General features: G+C 40.5%; 1 pseudogene; it reads right to left on the minus strand.

Moving 5' to 3' along the window:
- Nucleotides 1–969: 969 nt before the first annotated feature.
- On the minus strand, nucleotides 970–1,093 carry LOC115031024 (small nucleolar RNA SNORA17; annotated as a pseudogene).
- Nucleotides 1,094–7,110: the final 6,017 nt, after the last annotated feature.

Consider the following 7,110-nt stretch of genomic DNA (forward strand, 5'->3'; position numbering starts at 1 on the left):
TTCCAGCTCTCATATCTTTAGGGCCAGCTCTCCAGCTTCTCTTAGATGGCAATGAGTGAGAAGCAGGGAAAATCTCTTCTTCACTCATAATATCTCATGGTAGAAAAGTGGCATGGACAGCTGTCCCATCACTATGCTCTTGTGGCCAACCTGCCCACACCATAGCCACCAGGGTCAGTTCTACTTTGCTACCCAGGTGAGTTTCAGGACCTGTTTTCCTGACTTTTGTAGCTGGTGAGGGGCAGGACAAACTCTTTTGTACTCATGACCATCGGGCTAGATCTCTTACATGCCTCAGGTGGTGACAGGTAAGACGGAGCAGAGTATCTCTCCCTTGTCCATGCCACCACAGAATGGAAGGGTCAGTTCTTCCAAGTTTGTATCCTCCAGGCTAGCTCATCTACATCTTTTATAATTTGCAGGTCTACTCTCCAAATTACTAGAGATGGCCAAGGGTGGGTCAGCTCTTTGCCTCTCATGCCCCTAGGAATAAATCTCCCAAGATGCCCAGGAGATAGGAGGGGCCAGTTCTGCACAGCCCTTAGATATCAACATGTTCTTGAGTGGCAGCCAGGACCAGGAATATCCACCTGACCTTTGGTGGTAACAGACCCTTACTGCTGCAAAGCCACTACCTAGACATAGCCCCAGGTGACATCACCAGCTAATTACATCAGACTGATCCTCATGACATTCGAGTCTCCAGTTCTGCCTCTCTTTGTTGTGCCCATATTCTCTTTCTCTTCCATTTCTCCACCATGTACTTGTTCCTCTTAGTGGTGCCCAGGGTCTTTGAGTGTCTGGGGTCAACTCAGGAGTGGTTTCAGGTTTACTATGCCCTGCTTTTGCATTATGGCACCTGGTAGGGCTCATCTTGAACCTCATTTGTTCCATAGGCCAGACTGATTATGTCTGGGCCCAATGGCTTGGGTCTAGTGCTAATCTCAGTGGACTCACCTTTTTGAAGAGAATGTTAGGCTATCCATTCAGATGTTTGTAGATAAGATCACTAAGCATAAACACAGCCTCTCTCTTCCTGACCAACTATTGACACACATGTAACACAAAAGTCACACCTGCAATGTCTCTAATTTTTCTATTTTCCCACTCTACTTAAAAAAAAAACCTTGGGGGGTGGGGAAAAAAAACAAAAAAACAAAAAAACAAAAACAACAACAACAAAAAAAACCTTGACTCCTTTTCTGCTGTATCGTTTTTCATCTACTCTTTTTGAGTACAAAGTTGCTCACAGGGCTTTTGCATACCTCAATTGTCAATTTTCAGCTAATTATTTTGTATTTATTACGAACACCCAAGTGTGGACACTTTGCCCCTTCTTAGAATTGGAAACAATCACCCATGGAAGGAGTTACAGAGACAAAGTTTGGAGCTGAGACAAAAGGATGGACCATCTAGAGATTGCCATATCCAGGGATCCATCCCATAATTAGCCTCCAAACGATGACAGCAATGCATACACTAGCAAGCGTTTGCTGAAAGGACCCTGATATAGCTGTCTCTTGTGAGACTAGGCCGGGGCCTAGCAAACACAGATGTGGATGTTCACAGTCAGCTATTGGATGGATCACAGGGCCCCCAATGGAGGAGCTAGAGAAAGTATCCAAGGAGCTAAAGAGATCTGCAACCCTGTAGGTGCAACAACATTATGAACTAACCAGTACCCCGGAGCTCTTGACTCTAGCTGCATAGGTATCAAAAGATGGCCTAGTCAGCCATCACTGGAAAGAGAGGCCCATTGGACATGCAAACTTTATATGCCCCAGTACAGGGAAACGCCAGGGCTAAAAAATGGGAATGGGTGGGTAGGGAAGTGGGGGAGGGGGTATGGGAGACTTTTGGGATAGCATTGGAAATGTAATTGAGGAAAATACGTAATAAAAAAATTAAAAAATTAAATTTTACATGTATTTTGCTACAAAATTGCTCAACCTGTTTTTATTACTGCTATGTAGCTACTGTTATTTTCCTCTCTTTTCTTTTAGGTAGGGTGTCACTATGAAGTCCTGGCTAGCTGCATCCCTACCTCTGACACCCGGTGCAGATTATAGTTGGGTGGATGTGTGCCTGGCTGTCATTTTGATTGAGAGTTGCTGTATTTATAAATCTGGTTTGGTTCCATGTTGTAATGTTACCATTGTTGTTTACAATGATTCTTTCCATGTCAGAGGAGCTGGAATCAAGCCTGGTATAATTAAACAGGAGAGATAGGTATATTATCATAAAATTACACACACAGGCCAACTGAGAAAAATTGCACCTCTCTATAGCTATGCTTGAGGCATGTTTGAATTCTGAAAAGCTTTATAGAACAGGGCATATGAGCCAAAGCCTGTCAATATGGCTGTATACAAACATAGAGATAGATGGCTCAGAGCCCAGATCATGGATATCCATACAAGGGCCCTCAACAAATTCAATTCATGTACTATTTTAAAGTAAGCATTGTTGACAAGTATGGAGAAGTAACTAACAGGAGTGCATTAAGGATATACTACTGTCTACAGCATGCCTGCCTGAACTTTTAGAGAGACCCCACTCTTATAAGAAGTACAGAGAGAAGACACCCCTCAGGCTCACCATGCTCACCAATCACCAACCATAACCAAAGAACCATCAGAAAAGCAGTATTACTAAGCCTATTTCAAATAAATTTGCAGGTACATTTTTAAAGGTATATGTTATTACATATTTTCTTCATTTACATTTCAAATGCTATCCCCAAGAGCCCTATGCCCTCCTCTCACACTGCTCCCCAACGCACCAACTCCTGCTTCCTGACCCTGGCGTTACCCTGTACTGGGGCATATAATCTTTGCAAGACAAAGGGCCTCTTTTCCCAATGACGGCCAATTAGGCCGTCTTTTGCTACACATGCAGCTAGAGACATGAGCTCAGGGGGGTACTGGTTAGTTCATATTGCTGTTCCTCCTTTAGGGTTACAGACCCCTTCAGCTCCTTGGGTACTTTCTCCAGCTCCTCCATTGGAGGCCCTGAGTTCCATCCAATAAATGACTGTGAGCATCTACCTCTGTATTTGTGAGGCACTGGCATAGCCTCACAAGAGACAGCTATATCATGGTCCTCTCAGCAAAATCTTGCTGGCATATGCAATAGTGTCTGCTTTTGGTGGCTGATTATGGATTGGATCTCTGGGTAGGGCAGTCTCTGGATGGTCCTTCCTCCATCTCAGCTCCAAACTTTGTCTCTGTAACTCCTTCCATGGGTATTTTGTTCTCCATTCTAAGAGGAATGAAGTATTCACACTTTGGGCTTCCTTTTTCTTGAGTTTCATTTGTTTTGCAAATTGTATCTTGGGCATTCTAAGTTTCTTGGCTAATATGCACTTATCAGTGAGTGCATATCATTTGAGTTCTTTTGTGATTGATTTACCTCACTCAGAATGATATCCTCCAGATCCACCCATTTGCCTAAGAATTTCATAAATTCTTTGGGTTTTTTTTTTGTTTCTGTTTTTGTTTTGTATTTTTGAGACAGGGTTTCTCTGTATAACCTGGCTGTCCTGGAACTCACTTTGTAGACCAGGCTGGTCTTGAAATCAGAAATGTGCCTGCCTCTGCCTCCCAAGTGCTGGGATTAAAGGCATGCACCACCATTCCTAGCTAAATTCATTGTTTTTAATAGCTGAGTAGTATTTCATTGTGTAAATATACCACATTTTCTGTATCAATTCCTTTGTTGAGGGACAACTGGGTTCTTTCTGGATTCTGGCTATTAAAAATATGGTTGCTATGAACATAGTGGAGCATGTGTTCTTACTACCAGTTGGAATATCTTCTGGGTATATGTCCAAGAGAGGGTTTGCTGGATCCTTCAGTAGTACTATGTTCAATTTTCTGAGGAACAACCAGACTGATTTCCAAAGTGATTGTACAAGCTTGCAATCCCACCAGCAATGGAGGAGTGTTTTTCTTTCTCCACATCTTCCCCAGCATCTGCTATCACCTGAATTTTTGATCCTAGCCATTCTGACTGGTGTGAGGTGGAATCTCAGTGTTGTTTGATTTGCATTACCCTGATGATTAAAGATGTTCAGGTGCTTCTCAGCCATTCGATATTCCTCAGGTGAGAATTCTTTGTTTAGCTCTGAGCCCCATTTTTTAATGGGGTTATTTGATTTTCTGGAGTCCAGCTACTTGAGTTCTTTGTATATATTGGATATTAGTCCCCTATCAGATTTAGGATTGGTAAAAATCCTTTCCCAATCTGTTGGTGTCCTTTTTGTCTTATTGACAGTGTCTTTTGCTTTACAGAAGCTTTGCAATTTTATGAGGTCCTATTTATTGATTCTCCATCTTACAGCACAAGCAATTGCTGCTCTGTTCAGGGATTTTTTTTTCCCCTGTGCCCATATCTTTGAGGCTTTTCCTCACTTTCTCTTCTATAATTTCAGAGTCTCTGGTTTAATGTGGAGCTCCTTGATCCACTTAGATTTGACCTTAGTACAAGGAGATAAGACTGGATCAATTTGCATTCTTCTACATGATAACCTCCAGTTGTGCCAGAACCATTTGTTGAAAATGCTGTCTTTTTTCCACTGGATGGTTGTAGCTCCTTTGTCAAAGATCAAGTGACCATAGGTGTGTGGGTTCATTTCTGGGTCTTTAAATCTATTCCATTGATCTACCTGTCTGTCGCTGTACCAGTACCATGTAGTTTTTTGGTTTTTTTGTTTTTTGTTTTCCCAGTTGCTCTGTAGTACAGCTTGATGTCAGGCATAGTGATTCACCCAGAGGTTCTTTTACTATTGAGTATAGTTTTTGCTATTCTAGGTTTTTGTTATTCCAGATGAATTTACAAATTTCCCTTATAATTCAGTAAATAATTGAATTGGAATTTTCATGGGGATTGCATTGAATTTGTAGATAACTTTGTCAAGATAGCCATTTTTACTATATTAGTACTGCCAAACCATGAGCATGGGCTATCTTTTCACCTTCTGTGATCTTCTTTGATTTCTTTCTTCAGCGACTTGAAGTTCTTATCATACAGATCTTTCACTTCCTTAGTTAGAGTCACACCAAGGTATTTTATATTATTTGTGACTATTGTGAAGGGTGTCATTTCCCTAATTTCTTTCTCAGCCTGTTTATCCTTTGTGTAGAGAAAGGCCACTAATTTGAGTTAATTTTATATGCAGCTACTGCACTGAACATGCTTATCAGGTTTAGGAGTTCTCTGGTGGAATTTTTAGGGTCACATATATACTATCATATCATCTGCAAATAGTGATATTTTGACTTCTTCCTTTCTAATTTCTATCCCCTTGATCTTTTGTTGTCGATTTGCTCTGGCTAGGACTTCAAGTACTATACTGACTAGCTAGGGAGAAAGTGGGCAACCTTGTGTAGTCCCTGATTTTAGTGGGATTGCTTAAAGATTCTCACCATTTAGTTTGATGTTGGCTACTGGTTTGCTGTATATTGCTTTTATTACATTTAGGTATGGGCCTTGAATTCCTGATATTTTCAAGACTTTTATCATGAAGGGGTGTTGGATATTGTCAAATGCTTTCTCAGCATCTAAGGAAATGATCATGTGTTTTTTGTCTTTGGGTTTATTTATATAGTGGATTACTTTGATGGATTTCCATATATTAAACCATCCCTGTATCCCTGGAATGAAGCCTACTTGATCATGTTGGGTGATCGTTTTTATGTGTTCTTGGATTCGTTTTGCAAGGATTTTATTGAGTATTTTTGCATCAATATTCATAAGGGAAATTGGTCTGAAATTCTCTTTCATTGTTGGGTCTTTATGTTTTTTATGTATAAGAGGAATTGTGGCTTCATAGAATGAATTGGGTAGATTACCTTCTGTTTTTTGTTTGTTTCTTTTTTGTTGTTGTTGTTGTTGTTGTTTGTTTGTTTTTTGTTTTTGAAAAGTTTGAGGAGAATTAGAATTAGGTTATCTTTGAATGTCTGATAGAACTCTGCACCAATCCCATCTGGACCTGGGTTTTTGTCGGTTGGGAGGCTATTAATGCCTGCTTCTATCCCTTTAGGGGAAATAGGACTGTTTAGATCATTAATCTGATCCTGATTTAACTTTGGTACCTGGTATCTGTCTAGGAAGTTGTTCATTTCATCCAGGTTTTCCAATTTTGTTTAGCCTTTTTGGTAGGATATGATGATGTTTTGGATTTCCTCAGGTTCTGTTATATCTTCTTTTTCATTTCTGATTTTGTTAATTGTGATAAGGTCCATGTGCCCTCTAGTTAGTCTAACTTGCCGGACCTAAAGCTGTACTACAGAGCAATTGTGATAAAAACTGCATGGTATTGGTATAGTGACAGACAAGTAGACCAACGGAACAAAATTGAAGACCCAGAGATGAACCCACACACCTATGGTCACTTGATCTTTGACAAGGGAGCTAAAACCATCGAGTGGAAAAAAGACAGCATTTTCAACAAATGGTGCTGGCACAACTGGAGGTTATCATGTAGAAAAATGTGAATTGATCCATTTCTATCTCCTTGTACTAAGGTCAAATCTAAGTGGATTAAGGAACTCCACATAAAACCAGAGACACTGAAACTTATAGAGGAGAAAGTAGGAAAAAGCCTCGAAGATATGGGTACAGGGGAAAAATTCCTGAATAGAACAGCAATGGCTTGTGCTGTAAGATCGAGGATCGATAAATGGGACCTCATAAAATTGCAAAGCTTCTGCAAAGCAAAAGCAATAAGACAAAAAGGTCACCAACAGATTGGGAAAGGATCTTTACCTATCCCAAATCGGATAGGGGACTAATATCCAATATATATAAAGAACTCAATAAGGTGGACTCCAGAAAATAAAATAACCCCATTAAAAAATGGAGCTCAGAGCTGAACAAAGAATTCTCACCTGAGGAATACCGAATGGCTGAGAAGCACCTGAAAAAAAAGTTCAACATCCTTAATCATCAGGGAAATGCAAATCAAAACAACCCTGAGATTCCACTTCACTCCAGTCAGAATGGCTAAGATCAAAAATTCAGGTGACAGCAGATGTTGGCGAGGATGTGGAGAAAGAGGAATACTCCTCCATTGTTGGTGGGATTGCAAGCTTGTACAACCACTCTGGA

Source organism: Mus caroli, unplaced genomic scaffold (assembly GCF_978045245.1).
Source record: "Mus caroli unplaced genomic scaffold, Mus_caroli_1 scaffold_6, whole genome shotgun sequence".
NCBI classification, from domain to species: Eukaryota; Metazoa; Chordata; class Mammalia; order Rodentia; family Muridae; genus Mus; species Mus caroli.